Source organism: Hyperolius riggenbachi, chromosome 2, assembly GCF_040937935.1.
Source record: "Hyperolius riggenbachi isolate aHypRig1 chromosome 2, aHypRig1.pri, whole genome shotgun sequence".
In the NCBI taxonomy this organism is placed as follows: Eukaryota; Metazoa; Chordata; class Amphibia; order Anura; family Hyperoliidae; genus Hyperolius; species Hyperolius riggenbachi.
The window spans coordinates 556380163-556400209 of record NC_090647.1 but is presented as its reverse complement, the minus strand read 5'-3'; the positions used below and the strand labels follow the sequence as shown (position 1 = coordinate 556400209).

General features: G+C 44.1%; 1 protein-coding gene across 9 annotated transcripts in view; it reads right to left on the bottom strand.

Annotated features, from left to right (window-relative positions):
* ZBTB20 (zinc finger and BTB domain containing 20) overlaps window positions 1-20047 on the bottom strand; it is a 1072531-nt gene that overhangs the window by 764625 nt on the left and 287859 nt on the right. For 8 of the 9 annotated variants that reach the window (XR_011026572.1, XM_068270868.1, XM_068270867.1 and 5 more), the window contains one exon: window positions 1158-1216. The gene's annotated coding sequence lies outside the window, so the exon portion shown is untranslated. Of the gene's footprint in view, window positions 1-1157; window positions 1217-3793; window positions 3859-20047 lie in introns of those variants that run through there. The other variant, XM_068270871.1, reaches the window with a different exon arrangement.

Below are 20047 nucleotides of genomic sequence, written 5' to 3'. Positions count from 1 at the left end.
TGAGCATTCGATGGAACATATCCCATCAAAATTGCATTGCTCACAGTACTAATGCAAACTCTCACAATGCAAATTCGCCATCAGTGGACCTTTACAGTTAAACAATGTCACCAGCTTTACAAAATACGCTTTCAATACATTTTATTCCACAATGATAGAGAATTTGCTTTAACATTCTGTAGTGTCAAACAATAGTGCAGTGCTGTCCAACTTCATGAGCAGGGGGTGTGTCTAGCCCCGGATTTTTGAGCTGGGGACAGAGCATCAGGGCCCGTTTCCACTATAGCGTTACGAAATCGCCGGCGAATCACTGCAGGCAAATCGCATGCGGGTGCGATTCCGTATGCGTTTTTTGCCGCGATTTCGCATGCAATTTCGCATAGGTAAGGCTGTATGCGATTTTAACCATGTCACTGCCTGTGTGAATTAACATGGGTACCTATGCGAAATCGCATGCGAAATCGCGGCAAAAAACGCATGGGGAAAACGCATGCGATTTCCCTATTAAATACATTGCGTGCGATTCGCCTGCATTCCACACGCAGGCGAATTCTGAGGCCCCTACCCTGCAGATTTTTTCTGCACAGAAAAACGTGCGGGGAAACGCACAAGTGGAAACAGTCCCATCCACTTGTACTGACTGTGCGAATCCGCATGCGGGCAGCGCATGCGGATTCGCGATAGTGGAAACGGGCCCTCAATGTCCGGGCAGTGGGGAGGGGGGCGGAGCCTAGAACAAAGGAGGGGGCCTGACATAAATAACAGTATGGGCAAGTGAGTGGGGCCCGGGGGCCACCAGTTGTACCGTTCTCCTTTAGTTGGGCTTGCTCTCCCTCCTGCAACTGTGTCAAATTACCTCATCTTCCAAGGCAGAACCCTCCCATTTTATGGTCTGTGGGACGACCGATCGATAATTAGAGGAGATCTGTCTAACAGGCAGGAGAACCAGTCTGACGAGTGGCTGAACAAACATCTTGAGAAAGATCAGAAACTTTTACGACTGACAACTTCTCAGTGACGCAAGGCTTTATATGGAAATAATTGACAGGCATTAGTTAATGGCTGATCTAATGACCCTACAATAAGCTCTCCTATCAGCAGCCGCAGACAGAGAAAACAGGGATAATAAATGGGGATAACAGAGGATCTGCACTTACCTGGCAGTCTGGTGAGAGTATCGAGCAGCCGCAGCAGTTCTTAGCACTCTTTCTTCATTCTGCAGAGAGAAGGATATTTACATTTAGTCCACAGGGCACCTTGACTCGCGCTTCAATGACTAGATATGGATTTGGGTGTGGGAATAGACTCCTATGTATACATATCAACATATACATGCATCTGGCAGCCATAGTACAAACACACTCATCACACAGCTTTTCAGGTGATGTAAACACAAGATACGGCCGTGCCACCCGCTGCTGGAAGATGGGGGATTTTACATGTGAGGACTGGCAGGAGAGGATCCAGGTGGCAAATCATTAATTATGTGCCACTATTAAATGCTTAAAGTTTATCCAAAGCTGGGAAAAAAAACACAGCAGGTCTAGTTCTGACTGGTTCATCACTGCTACGTATTGTCTGCTACTCTCCACCCCCTTCAGTGCAGTGGTCTCTCCTTATCTCCCCAGCACCCGTCAAAGAGCCAGGAGCTAAGAAGGACCATGTGCTCCCCACCCCCCAGGAACGCTGACATATATATATATATATACCCCCATCATATATACCTCTATATAAACCCCATCACTGCCGAGAGATCATCATGGCCAGTCAGAGGGTAGGTTTGGAACACGACCAATCAGGCTTGAGTGCTGGCACCAGACCGGCCAATCACAGCCGCACGCTGCTTCTTTAGGACTTTATCAGATGTCACTGCTTCTGATCGAGTACAGTGATTGGCCGGTCTGGTGCCAGCATCCCCACTCAATTGGTCACGTGCCAACGCTTCCTCTTTATCAATGCTGTCATTGGGAAGGACGGCAGGTGCCACTGGTTTAATGAGGATGGGGATGCGGGGATGCAGGAAGGCAGGCGGGAGAGTGTAGAGGAGGAAGGTGCCCGAACTGTTTGTCCAAACGCCGCCCCTTACATTTTGCCGCCTGAATCACTTGATTCAGATGGCTTCATGGTAGGATTGCCCCTGCATCTAATGTTAGATTGTAGGAGCAAGGACTGGCACAGCAAGGCATCAGCAACATGATCCTAGAACCAAGCAAACCAACAGGTGCAGGGGGCGGAGCCGCTCATACCACTACATATGGAGGGGATGAGAGTCTGTAAGAGAAACGTGACACACGGACTTTCAGTACAAGTCAATTCCCTAGTTCTGACTACAGAAAATATTAAAGCTCAAGCATTCCAGCATAAGAAACAATTACAGCGTAGTACCCCCATAACAATTGTCCATGTTACCCTGCACAAGTTAAGTGATTATTATTACATACCTCCCAACTATTTGAGATGAGAAAGAGGGACACTTAAGCCACACCCCTGGCAAACCCCTGATCACGCCCCTGTCACGCCCCTAATCACGCATACCATAAAGATTTCATAAGAAAAATATGTTGTTTTATAATTCAAACCACACTGGTCCTTTCTATCCTGGTTCATTTTCCTTCATATTAAAATTTTAAAATTAGTAAAATATCAATGTAAAGGATGGGAATAAAGATTAGAGTCAATCAAACACATTTTTTAGTAGAGAAATATATATATATTTACATAGAAAGAGGGACAAAGTCCTGAAAGAGGGACAAATGAGGAGGAAAGAGGGACAGAGGGACAGGGCTCCCAAAGAGGGACTGTCCCTCCAAAAGAGGGATAGTTGGGAGCTATGTTATTATTATTTAGTGTTTATATAGTGCCAACATCTTCCGCAGCGATGTACAGGAGTATATTGTCTTGTCTTATGTCCCGAACAAGTGCTGTCATGCTACAAACTGCCATGCCCCATCCCAAAATGTAGTAATGGAGCCACATTGTTAGCATGCATTTTTAATCTGCTATTGAGACGCTCAGGGGACTAAATATGCTGCTCGGTTCACTTTAGAGCGAAACTCTAAAGATGTAGCAAAAAACTTTTTTACAGGGCCACACCCCCTTAGTGAGGTAGGAAGGGGCGGGCACAGTTTGCAACTCAGGCTAAAGTTTCCCATCGTACACAATTGCACTTCGATTCACTTTAAGTGGGGGCTGCTTCTCTTTAACAAAAAAATACTCAAGGGACTTCCATTATTCAGAAATTACTCTGTGCAGCCATGTACCTGTCTGCTTTATGTCATTTCCCATCAATCTGCAATTCCCCTTGTCTACTTTGTATCATTTTATATCTATATATAATCGCACTTGTCGACTTCACGTTACCTAATATCCATCTGTAATTCCACTTGTCTACCTGATGTCGTTTTATATCTATATGTCATTTTACGTGTCTACGTTGTGTCATTTTATATCTATATGTAATTCTACAAGTCTATTTCCCATCATTTTGTGTCAATATGTAATTCTACGCCTCAGCTTTTGTATCAATGTGCGTTTGCTGCCGCGTGTCCTGTTCCTACTGGGGCATTAAAATCCGATTCTTCATAAGTCAGTGTGAGCTGGAGACCTCGGGCCACGGCGGCACAGAAACCGGGGAGGGGGGAGATGGCTTCTCTGCTCAGACATGCAGTTAGGTTTTCCTGTTCTACTCACAAATGCTGATGCAGTCCTTAAAGAGGAACTCCAGCCTAAACAAACATACTGTCATTAAGTTACATTAGTTATGTTAATTAAAATAAATAGGTAATATAATCACTGTTTTAAAAGAACAGGCAAATGTTTGATTTCAAGATGGCAGCCATCTTTTTGGTTGAAAGGAGGTGACAGGGAGCATGAGACACAGTTCCAACTGTCCTGTGTCCTGAGCACCTCTCCCAGTTGCTAGGCAACGTGATTAACAACATAGGAAATCCCATCATGCTCTGCACAGCATCAGGGAAAAAAAACCCGGGCTTTTTTGCTTTGATGGGTGGAGCTAGATAAAAACGCAGCTAAAAATGATGCTTTGGTAAGAAAAACAAAGTTCTGATGCTGTGAAACACCAAGCTTTTCAGTTCTGCTGAGTCGATTTTTAGTCCGGAGGTTCACTTTAAAGTGAACCTGAACTGAGTAAAATTATTCAAAATAAACACATGATGTACCTGCAAATGAATATTACGGTACATACTTACCTCGCCATCAGTTCCTCTCAGAAGCTCACTACTTCCTTCTAGCAAAGATTCCTTCCAGTTCTGACAAGATTTTGTCAGAATTGAAATATAGTTGCTGTCAGTTATATATCAGTTGTTATCAGTTATAACTGAAAAAAACAACTGATGTGCAAGGTAATATCCATTTTTTCCCTATAACTCAAGTGGGCGATATTAGTTTAGCAGTGTGCTGACCAGGAAGCTGTTAAGGGGTAATGTCCATTTTTAAAATGGAGGACGGAGCATTCCATTGATCAGAATGTCTTGGTCTGTTTAGGACTTCCTTAACCACTTGATGACCCACCCTTTACCCCCCCTTAAGGACCAGCGCTGTTATTTGTGATCTGTGCTGGGTGGGCTCTACAGCCCCCAGCACAGATCAGGGTGCATCCAGAGCGATCAGATCGCCCCCCTTTTTCCCCCACTATGGGGATGATGTGCTGGGGGGGTCTGATCGCTTCTGCCTGCCGGTGTTGCGGGGGGGCACCTCAAAGCCCCCCTCCGTGGCGAAATCCCCCCCCCTCCCTCTCCTACCTGGCCCCCCTGGTGTTCCGGGCTGCACAGGACGCTATCCGTCCTGTGCAGCCAATGACAGGACGTCCCCTGTCACATGGCGGCGATCCCCGGCCGCTGATTGGCCGGGGATCGCCGATCTGCCTTACGGCGCTGCTGCGCAGCAGCACCGTACAATGTAAACAAAGCGGATTATTTCCGCTTGTGTTTACATTTAGCCTGCGAGCCGCCATCGGCGGCCCGCAGGCTATTCACGGAGCCCCCCGCCGTGAATTGACAGGAAGCAGCCGCTCGCACGAGCGGCTGCTTCCTGATTAATCAGCCTGCAGCTGGCGACGCAGAATTGCGTCGCTGGTCCTGCAGCTGCCACTTTGCCGACGCGCGGTATGAGTGCGCGGTCGGCAAGTGGTTAAGGTGGCCACGAATGATCCAATCTTTTTCATCCAATCTTACCATTTCTATGTAATATAAGGTAACTGCCTGAAGTATCCATTCAGTATATTCACTCAATTTACCCTTATACTACATAGATTTGGTAAGATTGGATGAAAAAGATTGGATCATTAGTGGCCACCATTAGTTAAAGGGGAACTTCAGCCTAAACAAACATACTGTCATCAAGTTACATTAGTTATGTTAATTAGAATAGAAAGGTAGTATAATCTCTTACCCACCCTGTTTTAAAAGAACAGGCAAATGTTTGTGATTCATGGGGGCTGCCATCTTTGACATGGGGGCAGCCATCTTTTTGGTTGAAAGGAGGTGACAAGGAGCAGGAGACACAGTTCCAACTGTCCTGGGCCTGATCACCCCTCCCAGCTGCACACGCTAGGCTTCAAATGTTAAATTCAAGATGTAAAAAAAAAAAAAAAATTGCACCAAAACAGCAGAACAAGAACAACAAAATCAGAAATCCCATCATGCTTTGCACAGCATCAGGGGAAAAATGCCCGGGCAGTTTTCTTCTGTGCAGCTAAAAATGAGACTTGTATAAGAGAAACAAAGTTCTGATGCTGTGAATCTGTTAAAGAAACACCAGACCTTTTCAGTGTTGCTGAGTCGATTTTTAGTCCGGAGGTTCACTTTAATTAGTAAATGAAGAAAAAAAAATATCTGTTCAAAAGTATCCAGTTCCTTCGCCAACCACTTCCTGTACCACGGAATTTTTACAGTTGCAAATTTCAACCTACTCAGACAGCCTTCTAGGCCACCCCCCCCCCCCCCCCCTAAAAAGGAACTATACTGAAAGATAGTAGTAGGGGTAAAAAAAAAAATCGATACATTGCAAAGTAAGAAGTTAACAAATAGAAGATAGATGAAGAAATGATTGATACCAGGGCCCATATGCAATTCACTTTTTTGTCCTAGGTGATATTTTCAAACTTGTCAATAAAATGTCTTTTCAGCCACCAGCAAGCAACAGAATACTCCAGATTAGTTTTATAGTTCCCTTCCACATACTTTTTGGTGCTTTTTCAGAGTGCTGAAAGGTTACTTTAAAGCGGTATAAAACCCTGACATAATATTCAATAAAAACAGGTTTTCCTACTTTTTTAAATGCCGTACAGTTATCATATTTGCTTGTGTGCATAAGTATTATTATTCATTTAGAAATTACAAGTTTCCAAAGTACACTTTTTTGCTCTGAGAGCTGACTTTGCATTTTATTCATAACTGTTTTTTTTTCCTATCTTGAAACATAAGCAGAAATGCTTTCTGACTGTCTGTCTGTGTTCAGGAGACTCTGCAGTGTCAGAGAAGTGTTTGTTTACATTCCTCACTTGATACAATTAAACACAAGATAACATTATCTCCTATTTGGATGCGTCCAGCTTTCCCGGCATTGAGCTTTTCTGTCCTGTGTTTAACCCTTTGAATGCTGTTCTGTAAAAAAATGCTGGTAATATATAATATGCTGTAAATAATGTTTTAGAGCAAAGAAGAATTGCTGGGTTTCATTCCACTTTAAATACAAGATGAAAATGTATCTCTTATGTGAAAAGTCAGGAGAAAAAGTGAATTGCATATGGGCCCCGCTGTGTCATTCGTTCAAGTTGTTTCATTCACCATGAGCCTGCAGGTTATCATCTTTACTACTGACGGGCATGAAAAATGTAAACACACAGCACCAACTGCCATTATCTTTAACCACACCAACCAACTATGTGATACGCTAAAGGAGGATGAAGTTCAAATTTGGGTTAAATGATGCGAGAATTTACTGGTTGAAGAGTCACAATCTGCTACAACTATCGGTAGTTTGGGCACCTGAGTTTTACATTAGTGTTAGGCACTGTTTGGGGGTTGTTAGGCATTAGGTAGGGTTAGGCACCTCCAGGGGGATACATAATGTCCCGCCTGGATAGTGGTTAAAGAGACACTGAAGCGAAAAAAAAAATTATGATATTATGATTTGTATGTGTAGTACAGCTAAGAAATAAAACATTAAGATCAGATACATCAGTCTAATTGTTTCCAGTACAGGAAGAGTTAAGAAACTCCAGTTGTTCTCTCTATGCAAAAAAGCAATTAAGCTCTATGACTTTCAAAGTCATGGAGAAGGCTGTTATCTGACTTTTATTATCTCAAGTGTTATTGGACTATTTACTTTTTATCTGCCAGAGGAGAGGTCATTAGTTCACAGACTGCTCTGAAAGAATCATTTTGAATGCTGAGTGTTGTGTAATCTGCACATATTACAGAATGATGCAATGTTAGAAAAACACTATACACCTGAAAATAAAAATATGAGAATATGTTCTTTGTTGCTAAACTTCTAGTACTCATTCATAGTACACAACCAATTCATTATATCATATATTTTTGTCGCTTCAGTGTCTCTTTAAGGGCACTGCTTTTGACATGGGAGATCAGGGTTTGATCCTGGCCAGGGTAGGTACCTATTCAGTAGGGAGTTCAAGGCAAGACTCCCTAACACTGCAGGGTGGCCTTCTGAGCACATCCCAGTGGCTGCAGCTCTTGAGTGCTTTGAGTCCGACAGGAAAAAAAGCGCTATACAAATGTTCGGATTATTATTATTACCTCCGGCGAGTTGTGCGCAGGCGAGATGATTAACGGCTCTCCCTGCTGCTGCTGAAGTTCCTGGCGGCGTTAAATACTATTCCTCCTCCAAGCCCTGGCAACTCGAAAGGAGAAGTCATTTGGGGCCTGGATATTGCCGCACCCGAATAATGCATTGCGGAGGTTGCGGACTACAGCACTGGTGCTATAGTAGTGCCCAACTCAGGAGCTACGTTCCTTCAGGGGCTGGGGGGGTAGGGTTAGGAATTAGGGGAGGGGTTTCAGGTTAGGCACTTAAATGGGAATGTTAAGGTTAGGATAAATGCCAGGTAGACCAATATTTTACTATTATCCACTTATCCCGGCACCCAACTGATGCAGTGTTGCGGTAATAAGTACTCCAATCCTACGCATAACAACCTGGTGTGGTTTAGCCTGAAACACAAACACTGGTGCACATAACAGAAGGGGGCTCTGGGCACTGCCACCAACCAGGACCCCCAAATCCACATGCAACACCAAGAGGGGGAGCACAGATGAACCCCGGAGCTCCCACCAGGGGAATCACCCACAATGCCTCTAAATGCAAAACACAAGAGGATTTGTGTTGTATCCTGGTCAGCTGTAAAGCACCACTGTCCTATGACCAGATATTTTTTAAAAATATGTTTTTTAAACAGCCAATCTGGTCACACTCGGCAGAAAATAATTTTACCAGGAGATGGAAACACTTTACCGAAAAGAAACAAAATCACCCATTTAGAAGCCATAACCATCATCTTCGTTCTCTTCTAATGAAAAGGCCAGTCCGGCGGGCAGTGAGGTCCCCGGCACAGCGCAAGTCCACCTAATGCCGAGAGAAAGTTCTGAACTTGGGGTGAAATTAAAAAAGAATTCTTCCAAAGAACATTGCCACTTTTTTTTTTTAATAACACAAACCGCAGGATTCATCAGCCGAAGAAAACGGCAGGGGATGTCTAATTACTTTCTGTGGAGTTGTGCACATGATGTCAGCCTACATGAATCACAAAGTGATTTTACAGGAAGAATAAGTTTGAAAAGGGGGCTCTAAGAATGCGCGGCGCTCAGGCGGCCCTGTGTCCGTTTGTCCGCACTCATGATTATTCATCTGGCTGTCAACTTTGTGCCAAGTTTCTGGGTATGCCACACACAAAAAAAAAATGTGAAAAGCAGGTCTCCGAATAAAAGAAAAGAGACAATAGGAACCAGAGAGCACTGCAGGCGAAATTCCAGCTAACCTGCGATAAAAAAAAAAATTGAGGCAAAAGGAAAAGAAAGAAAAAAATCTCTAACATCAATCTACCATTTTTTTCAATTAGGGCCGCGAAGTGATACAGACAGCGCATGGAATATTTATATTACACCCTATATGAGAATTGTAGAGAATGCCCTAAAGTGTGCAGGGCCCACGTAACTGTCACATTCTATTCCGGCAGTAGCCAGAGAGTGGATGGAAATACAATGACTCCGGCACACACACACACAGACACACACAGCCCCGGCTCTTTGTACTGTACTTCAACCAGGAGAGAATGGAGGAAAGACATTCTGAGACTCCGAGCGAGCACCGGATCGAGAACAAAAGCGTCCTGAATTCGAGAACTGCAAAGTAATGCCGCTCACCAATTAAAACTGGGGTCCGTATTTTTGTAAAAAAAAAGTACTGTACATGAATGCACATGTATTTCTCTGGCAATAAAAGGGAAAGCCACAGTTGAGTGCTTAGGCTCAGAGGAAAAATTTCAATAACAAATGTGTTTTATTTATTAACGGGCCAGTCTATCTAGAGGTGAGATTTTAGAGATTTTCGGTGCTCTCAGTGCAGGCAAGCAGGAACTGATTATTTTTGGGGGAGGCAGCATTTTTGCCCTTTCAAACCTTCATGCACAAAGGCAGTCACTTGCCTACAGACCTCATTAAGCTCCTAATTTAGAATAGTACACCTGTCAATCAATCATAAATCGTAGATATTACATTATTTTCATCCAAGGTTTTTTTTTTAAGTTCTGGTTCGGCCCCAAACGCCTTCCAGTTTATTCAGAGTTTCCTGGACTTTTTCCAACTATTGCACTCCAGTCCTTCCTAAAGGTGCCAAGCTGGGATACACGAGTTGATAATGACTCGAAATGCCAAGTCAATCAATCCCAATCCGATTGAAAAATGATCAACAAGGACTGATCCCCTGCCATTCTTCCTCCTTCCACCAGCACAGACATTTTTTAAGCTATTCAATCATAATTTTTGTTGATAAACTTCCCAAAATTTAATGAAAGTGAATGGGTTGGACGTGTTTGGGGGGCACCAGATATCTGGAAGATACAATCAAAGTGACAAAATTGCATTAGAAAACATCATACATGTACACCTATCTTACTTATACCTGCCTTTGTTCAGATATTTTCCTAGAACAACTGTTTCATCCCATTCTAACTAAACATTCAAAGCACATCCATCCTGTATGGGCACCAACTTCAATTGTTTGGTTTGGTTCTAAACCACATCCCTTCTTAATGATCGGAGTGCTCTTTTAAGAAACAGCATCTTCACGGCCTGTCTCCTGTTGCAGTAGCATGTTGTTTCAGCTCCAGCCTCGGAGCCTTAGGCCTAAGTAGGTAAAATGGCTGATGAGAAAGCAGATGTTTTAGTTTTCTCATTGACTTCGCTTTGCATATAAATCGTATGTTAATAGAACACTACAATGTTCTAGCAGAAGCCATCTCTCATTTATTTGGGAATCAGTCCTTCAATTTGCAAAGATTAATGAGCCTAGATATCTTAAGCTTTTAACTTCTTCAACATGACGCTACGCCTGGTATTTCTGTGACGGATAACCACGGTTTTAGTCTAACCGTTGCGGATGGTCTTAAGTTTGTCTTCGGTTCCAAACCTTTAATTTGTAAAGTAGTTCAACTCTCGACTTAGCTACGGTGGCTAAATCACCGGCATAAATTACATCAGGTGTTATAAATGGATTTTGTAGCCAATTATTTGAAAGTCTTTTCTATGCTGCTCGCCATAAATTCAGTCAATTATGGTGAACGTATTTCTGCCCAGCCGTTATTTCGCTTGTATGAAATTATTCCGGTACTGAATTGGGTGGCCTTTAGTAATTTTGGCAGCATCAATAGGAACTTGGAATGCCTAGTAAGGGCCTGAGCCCACTAACGCAGTTGTGCGCAGTTGTGTCCGCTGTTCAGCAACACATCAATGTTACAGATGCTGAAAAGTGGACACAACTGCACACAACTGCGTTAGTGGGCTCAGGCCCTAACAAATGTTTGTACTCTCCCCAATTCATTAGCACATTGTAAAGGGTCCTTCATGAGACCTTGCTGAATTTCTTCTCTAAATCTAGAAAATAAATATGTATTTCCTCTTCATCCTCAATGGTTTCTTCTCAAAGCTGTCTTAGTGTGAAGCTACGGTCCTGTGCACTTCTACTAGAAGCCACATTGCTCTTCCTCACTCAGATGTTTTCGCTTAGCCTCAAGCTCGTTTCACACTATTACCGCTTATGTGCATTTGAGCAGACCAAGCATTGGACACAGAATGGATCAAGGACTGGAATACATTTCTATATCGGCACATTCTATTTGAATCTGACAGAGGCGCTCACACACTTGGCTCTTGCATATAGAGACACCTGTAACTTGAAGAGCTGGGTGAAACCCATGAAACTCATATTTTTCACTTCACTAGAGCGTAAATGTTTTGTGTCCTCATCGGGAGGAAAGTAGGTACTGTACACACACGTATCACTTCACTTGGGGCACCTCCAGAACTATCTCCTTCTCTTCAGGACAGTGTGCCATAGTAGAACAAATATTTTGTAGTCTTGGGCCATGGTTCAGAACAGTCAAGCTGGACAGTGACCTGGGGTGAGGAACAAACTTCTTGACCGAAGTGGTGACTATTGCTCATAGGCCACAGGTGTCAAACTCTGTTCCTTCAGGGTCATATTCATGACGGTGTTTAAGATGGACTGAGAAATGGAGAAATGTGTATTACTTGATGAACCATCAATTAATTTGAGTTGCAATAAACGTGTGAGAACCTCGGCTCCTGATGACTGGATTCAAACATCACTGCCGCAGACCCAAGAAAGTCTATCAAATTGGCCACCATCCCCTGTGAGTAGGACTGGGATATACACTTCCTTTGCGTTTCCCGTGAGGCCTGACAAGAGAACCGTATCCCCCATCTGCACATACCTGATTTTCATTAATGTGTTCTGTAGGATCCAACCATGGCACCTTGTTGAACATCAAGAAAACTAGTATGTATTTTTTCCATATACTCAACGGCTTTTTTTCACAGCTTCACAAAAACAGCTGCAATGAGGGCACACCAAATGTTTACTCGGGCAAACCAGATAATCCAACTGTTACTTCCACCTCTCCTCTTCTTCTGCAAATGTAACGATCGGTGTCAGCACACAGAGAGAATCTAATTATTGGTGATCTGCAGTATCACCCAGAATGCAGATATATACCTGATTATTGATGATCTGCAGAATCACCGATAATCCAAGTATAACTAACCTCTGGACACCTAGATAGTGTGAGTGTTTGGTGCAACAGTAATGACTTTGAGGAGCAGGTGGTTTTTGGCAGTATGGGCGATACTGCCTTTTGAGAAGTACAAGAGCCTTCCAGCAGCCTGAGACCTCCAAAGGGGTGGAGTCCCAGAATGAAGGTAGGAGGGACCTGTGAGTGAGTGACACTTGAAGGTGGATGTCACTAGCAGGTCTGGAGACTATCTCTGAAAGGAGAGAGATAGCTCTCGAGGTCAGGCAAGCCAGGTCGGCAACACACAGACAGATAAGGTACTGAGACAGTAAGCTGATTCGGTATCCAAGGCAGGCAGGGTTGGCAACAGATAATCAGATATGCGTAGGTACCGAATCAGAGAGCAGAGGGATAGTCAGGAAAGCAGTAGGTCATAACAGATATCAATCAATGCCTAGTCTTGGGTGTGAGGTCCGTGGTCTCTACACCCTGGAACTAGTCTGGGGTATACTAAGATGGTACACAGTATCCATAGTCTTGGGTGTGAGGTCCGTGGTCTCGACACCCTGGAACTAGTCTGAATAACAGCACAATGATAACACAAGTTCCCTAATCTTGGGTATGAGGTCCGTGGTCTCGACACCCTGGAACTAGTCTGAATAATAACACAATGATAATACAAGTTCCCTAATCTTGGGTGTGAGGTCCGTGGTCTCGACACCCTGGAACTAGTCTGAATAATAACACAATGATAAACAGAAGTAATCTGGCTCAGTGTGAATTCCCAGGTCCTCCTGGTTCAAACACACTGTAGTATCTGACTAAGGTCTGAGTGCTTCCACGTAGTGTTCGCAACGGCAGACAACCAGCAACTGGCAAGCAAGTTGACTATATAGTTGCAGGACTCTGCCGCCCCGCCCGAGCCACTCAGCCAATCAGGAGTCCAGCAGGAATCAGCTGATCGTCCTGATCAGCTGATACATCTCCTGCTGGTATAAAGGTCCTGACTTCTGGCGCGCACGCGCGTAGCTCTCCATCCATGTGCACTAGAGATCCCAGCCGACCCAGACATGTGTTGCTGCACGGAACCGCCCGTCTGAACGCGGATGGTGGTTATCTGTCCTGAATTCTGTCCATCTTCTTCCCCCTGCATCCCTACCAGAGAAAAAAACAGTCCTTCTCACAATCTACAGTTGTCTATTGTTCTCTCAATTGGGGTTGATTCACTGCTATGACAAATAGCATGCCTTATCAGAGATAGCACACCTTATCAAATATAACATGCCTTATTAGAGTCATATAACTAGCTCTACGAAACGCAGGGGCTCAGGGCAGGACGAGTGCCATTGCCAATTAGCAGGCATACGTTTGTAGCGCTCGCTATGCTACTCTGATAAGGTGTGTTAACTTTGATAAGGTGTGCTATTTGTCATAGCACCGTCTAGTGAATCAACCCCAATGACTCTTCCCATGTGTGGTGGGGTACATCATTGCATATACATTTTGGTATTGATAATTATCAATTCATTAGCCATGCAAATTGTAGTAACAGCTCTCCAACAGTATAGAGATGTTCCTCATAGTTTTCCAAAAAAGTGTTGGTCGTCAAATTCAGGACAACGTTGTTCATTGCTATAACAGCACCAAGGTGTGTTTCATTTAACTCTGATACTTCCTCCTTCCAAGCTAAAATTGTGCTGAATGCATGTGTTTGGGTACTGAACCACGTGGTCCGGAATTCATACTCTGACACTATTTCCAATCTTCTGCCTCGTTCCTTGCATTGAAGTCTCCTGGCATTGTGATCTTGTTTTTGCGGTCATCCACTGTGGGCAGGCACGCCTCTCCTCCCGTTCAGCTTACGCACTCAGATGCTAGAAAGTTCACCTCAGCTGTTGTTGCAGGAGGCAAAGGTGAATTCTGATTAGATGACAAGTGTGTGGCCGGCCACTGATTGGCAAGTGGAAGCTTAAGAGCCTATCTCTGCTCTGTGTTCATTGCCCGTGATAGGGTTAGCATCTTCTAGTTGCTGGGTGTGCTTCTGCCTAATACTTATCTGTTCCTGACTCTTTACATGCTTACCTGGATTGACCCTTTGCCTGAACCTGACTAATCTTGATTTCCACCTGGACTGACCCTTTGCCTGAAGTTGACCATCCATGTTTGCTGCCTGGACCAACTTACTGCCTGTATCTGATGACTCTTTGCCTACTCCTCGAATCTGCTGATACACATCAGTATCTAATGTGTATAACTTTTGCTTGAGTAACAATGTTACCTTTAGCCGGTTTTGCCTGATCCTAGGTTGTGGTGGTACCTCTTCCGTCTCGGCCTCAGCCACTCAAACCTTGCATGTTGAAGTCCTGCAGGGTAACCTTAGCTGGGCAGACGCACTTATCTCCTATTCACGTGGGGGCTTGTCGTTTAGGTGAAGACTGGTATTTGATTGGTGCATAAAGGCTGAACGATGGTGGGGGATCTGCCAGGCTTCACAAAACATTTTATTTTTTAAGTTTTATTTTACAAGTTACCAGCTATGCTTGGATGTATGTATGGATCCACTCCAGCTTTTGCTGCTCTCTCTCTCTCTCCCTCTCTCTCTCTCTCTCTCTCTCTCTCTCTCTCTCTCTCTCTCTCTCTCTCTCTCGTTTTTCAGGACTTCACTAAAGAATAGCATATAACCTTCATGTAATTGTTTACATCCCCTTCCTTTCTTTTTAATTTCCGGGAATGCAAGATAATGCTTTTCCTGACAATCCTCTTCTGTTCCAAGTTAAAAAATCAGTGATTGTTCCCATCTATAGTCGAAAAGGTCTTCTTTTAAAAAAATCAAATTTGATTGAGAATTGTGAGTGACCAGACTGCAATGTCCAGGTGTGGTGCAAGGTGGGCACCAAGGTCTGTCTAAATATTCCACTTTTTATCAGGGTTTTCTCACCCGAGCCTTAGCTAAGTCATATACATCCATATATCAGGGATCTTGTTTAATATTGATTGCACTACTGCAACAATAAGCTTTGTATTCTTCAAAGTGGAGCAAATCAGTGCAGCGCAATCCGGGCAGGATCAGGAGTTTTTGCCACCTGAAGCAAACTTTGGAGGATGCAACCCCCCCTCCCCCCATACCTCTTATCATATAAACCCCCTATCACCGGCGAGAGATCACTATGGACAGTCAGAGGGCAAGCTTTGGCAAGCGACCAATCAGACCTATCAGATGTCACTGCTTCTAACTGAGTGCAGTGATTGGCCCAATGACAGAGCCCGCGAGATCATCAACACCGGTTAGCAAAAGGAGCAGCGGGTGGCTGTGATTGGCCAGTCTTTTGCCATCACCCCACCTGATTGGTTGCGGTAGGTGCCACCAATCAATGAAGGGGATTCAGGGAAGCACGGGTGAGGAGGGTGGTGAGTATACCAGGATGGCAGCAGGAAAGGTACCAGGTGGCCCAAACTGTTTGTCCAAACGCGGCCCCCTAGATTTTGCCGTCTGAATCACTTGATTCAGGTGGCTTTATAGTAGGTCCGCCCCGAGCACAATGCATGGAAGAATGCAAAGCTATGCAAACAGCTTGCTCTCAGTCTAGCACAGAACAAGCACGCTTTATCAATATTCAGTCAATATTTCCATTGTAGTAGTGACTGTAAACACTGTAGTTTTACAATATTTTCAATTCAATGTTTAGATCAAATTTAGTGTCTAATCTATTGGAAGTATAGTGTAGCGTTATACTGTTTTTAGTCTGTGGAAATTGGAAGTCCCATCACGTTTTTTAGCAGACAGTGGAGACAGGTGTAAGGAAACAGTAAGAGGTTTTAAATGGTAAAAAAAAGGCTTTAAAGAGAAACCGTAACCAAGAATTGAACTTCATCCCAATTGTTAACTGTTCCCCGGATCATCAGGGGGCTCTGTTCGGCTGATATTGTGGCGAAACCCCTTCCACAGTGTGATGTCAGGACCACGGTGCTGACAAACTGTGGGAGCCTTGTTGCATTGTGGGAAATAACAGCTGTTTAACCACTTCACAACTGAGGGGTTTTCCCCTTAAAAACCAGAGCATTTTTCACTCCTCCCAGGCAGTCTTCATTCATTTATTTATTAGGCAATATGATTGGTTATTGGGGACTGGGGTCCCCAAAACCAATCATTGGACTGTGGAGCTGGTGTGCACGTGCGCGCACGCGGCGCGGGGGCGCACGATCGCGCGCTGCACCTTTGTTTACAACTGTTGTTATGAATGAAGACTGCCTCAAGCAGAGGCAGTCTCCATTCATTTATTTGTCATGTGGTATGATTGGTTATTGGGGATTTGTCATGTGGTATGATTGGTTACTGGGGTCCCCAATAACCAATCATTGGACTGCAGGGGCTGTGCGGGTGGGTGTGTGCACGCGTGATCGCGCGCACACGGACACAATAACAATGTGCCGGCGGTTTGTTATGAAGACTGCTTCTCTTTGAAGCAGCCTTTATACATCAATCGGGGACTCTAATTGGATTTAGGAACACTTGTTCCTAATGTCCAATTAGTCAACTGCTGTGCGGGCTGGCTAGAGTGTGCGAGCGTGTTGCCCCGCCCACTCCCGGCATGTAAACAGAAACATACGCCTTTCTCCGTCCCTGGGGGTGAAGCAGTGCGCAGAGGGAAGGAGAAATTTAGCACTGGAGGTAAACTGGAGGTAAAGTGGTTAAAGCTGTAACAGTTAAAGCTGTTTCCAACTGCCAAAAAAGCAAGCAGCATCTCCTTCCACTGACATCACCTGCCAGCAGTAAAAATGTCACCATGAGATAAATGTCAGAATGTAAATCAGGGAGAGGAAAGATTTTACAATGGGCAAACCCTGACTTAATCATTAATATATAATTATTGTAAAAATAAAGCACTTTTTTTATTACATTATTTTTACTGGAGTTCCTTTTTAAAGCGGACCTGAATTCAGAACTTCTTCTCTGCTCTAAAAGACAAGCAACAGCATAATAACATTTAAAGAAAAACATTTCTTTGGTACAGCTGATACAAATCCTGCAATAAATCTGCAGTGTGTCTACTTCCTGCTTTCATGGTAGCAGACATATTGTTAACCTCCAGTGTTTACAAATGAGCTGCTCTGCTGAAGCAGAGGAGATTCCTGAACTGCCACCGCTGAGGGATGAAATTATGGTGGTAATTGGTCACAGATGAGGGGGAATCAGACAGGCTAAACTCTCTAAATACATACAGGGTGCATTTCTCTGTTTTCCTTCTGCCCTGTGGAAGAGCTCAGGTCCACTATAATTTCTCTCTGTTCTGTGCATGGTTCTGATATCGCCAGCAAGGTAAGAGCCCAAAACACAAGACAGTAGTTAGAAAGAAGTAAATGTTTGCTTGAGAATCTCACCTGCCTGAATGTAGCCCATAAGGCATGCATGTAAAGAGCAGTGTGTGATCACATGCTGATGTGTTTGTCGCTAGGTGTTATTATTTTATGTATATGTATTATTGTACCAACAATGCAGTGTCATGCGCTCCATTCTGTACATAACGGCTGTGATATCTGTGCGAGAAGCGCATCTAGCAGTGACCATGTATTTTAGGGGCTGTTCTCACTACAGCGATTAGCGGACGATTCCCGCTAATCACCGAACCGCTGGCACATTTGTTAATGTAACCTTATGGCAGTGATTTCACTGCGGCATTTTGCCGCGATTCTGGAGCACTCGCGGAAGTGTACAGTGATTTTACCGCAGTAATCAAGGTTAAATCACTCTTGCAACACGGAAACGCTAAGCACTACCGTTTTGCGCTTTCAGGGCTTGATTCACAAAGTAAAAAAATCGTAATTGCGCATGAAAACTGTTACGCGCGTTATAGCGCTCGCAAAATGCTAGCGCTATCGTGATATTAGTTATCACGACTTTGTGAATCAAGCCCTTAGTGTGAATGGGCCCTGCCAAACATCGGTAAGGCAGAGCACACTCCACAATATGTCCCGTTTACCCCCTCTTGATTTGTAGCGTGGTAACTCTACTTCTAGGTAGGAATCGGTCCTTCTTCCTGCAGCAAGCGCCGATAAACTCCACGAAAAAAAAAACATTACAAAAGGAAATCTGTCCTGATCATTTCCCTTAAAAACTGCCAACGTGAAAAAATATTTATAAAGGAAAACACAAAACTGGGCCTGTGTCACAATGTTATGCAACACGGTTTTCCATTCATTTGTGCGTAAAGGAGTTATCAAAGCTTTTTAAAAGAAAATAAGTGCTGGAGGAAGCCCCGGGTCTGTAGCACATATTTTCTTTTAAAAGCCTGATAACTCCTTTAAAGGACTTCCGAGGCCAAAATGACTAAAATGACACTTTACCTTTTTATTATCAGAATCCATGGAGGACGCCCTGCTCGTCCTCCGCTCCCTTCCGCCGTCAATCTAGAGTTTTCGGTTCCCCCAGGGCTTTGCCCGACCCCACCGAACGGGTCGCATCCATTCCACCACTAAGATGGTCGCCACCTTGATCCGCGCCTGCGCAGTACCCTTTGCCGCGAGTGCGACTGCTTTAGAACGCCTCCAGCCGCGCCCAATGTACGCTTCAGGAGGATGCCGGGAAGCACTACGCGGCTGGAGGCGGGCTAAAGGCTGCGCAGTCGCACTCGCGGCAAAGGGTACTGCGCAGGCGCGGATCAGGAAAGTTCATACTGCTCTGTTTCATAGATTAAAATGCAGAGTGCAGTTTCTAAACTGCAAATATTAAAGAATGATGCAGCTTTATAAAAAAAAAAAAAGCTATATAATTGAAAATTAAAATATGAGACTCTTTCTTTGTTACTAATGTTCTATTAATAATCCGTACTACACATATAATTTATTCTATCATAAGTTGTTGTTTTTTGCTTCATTGTCAAATTAACTGTAGGAAAATGGTTTAACTTCAATGATTATTACCACCCTTGGTACCATACCTTGGTTGTAACAATTATTTCAGTCAACGTTGCTCTTCTATCAGCTTGAATCAGTCGGCCCATTCTCCTCTGACCTCTAGCATCAACTAGGCATTTTTGCCCACAGGACTGCTGCATATTGGATGTTTTTTCTCTTGTCACAGCATTCTTTGTAAACCCTAAGGGCCCGTTTCCACTATAGCGTTGCCGAATCGCCGGCGAATCACCGCAGGCAAATCGCATGCGGGTGCGATTCCGCATGCGTTTTTTGCCGCGATTTTGCATGCGATTTCGCATAGGTTAGGGTGATGCGATTTTAACCATGTCACTGCCTGTGTGAATTAACATGGGTACCTATGAGAAATTGCATGCGAATTTGCGGCAAAAAACGCATGGGGAAAACGCATGCGATTTCCCTATTAAATACATTGTGTGCGATTCGCCTGCATTCCACACGCAGGCGAATTCTGAGGGCTGTGCCATGCAGAAAAATCCTGCACAGAAAAAACGCACAGCAAAACTGACAAGTGGAAACAGGCCCATCCAATTGTATTGGCTGTGCGAATCCGCATGCGGGCAACGCATGCGGATTCGCGATAGTGGAAACGGGCCCTAAGAATGGTTGTGCGTGAAAATCCCAGTAACTGAGCAGATTGTGAAATACTCAGACTGGCCCATCTGGCACCAACAACCATGCCACGCTCAAAGTTGCTTAAAGAGGAACTCCAGTGAAAATAATGTAATAAAAAAGTGCTTCATTTTTACAATAATTATGTATAAAGGATTTAGTCAGTGTTTGCCCATTGTAAAATTAATTGTAAAGTGGGCAGCATTTCACCAGACA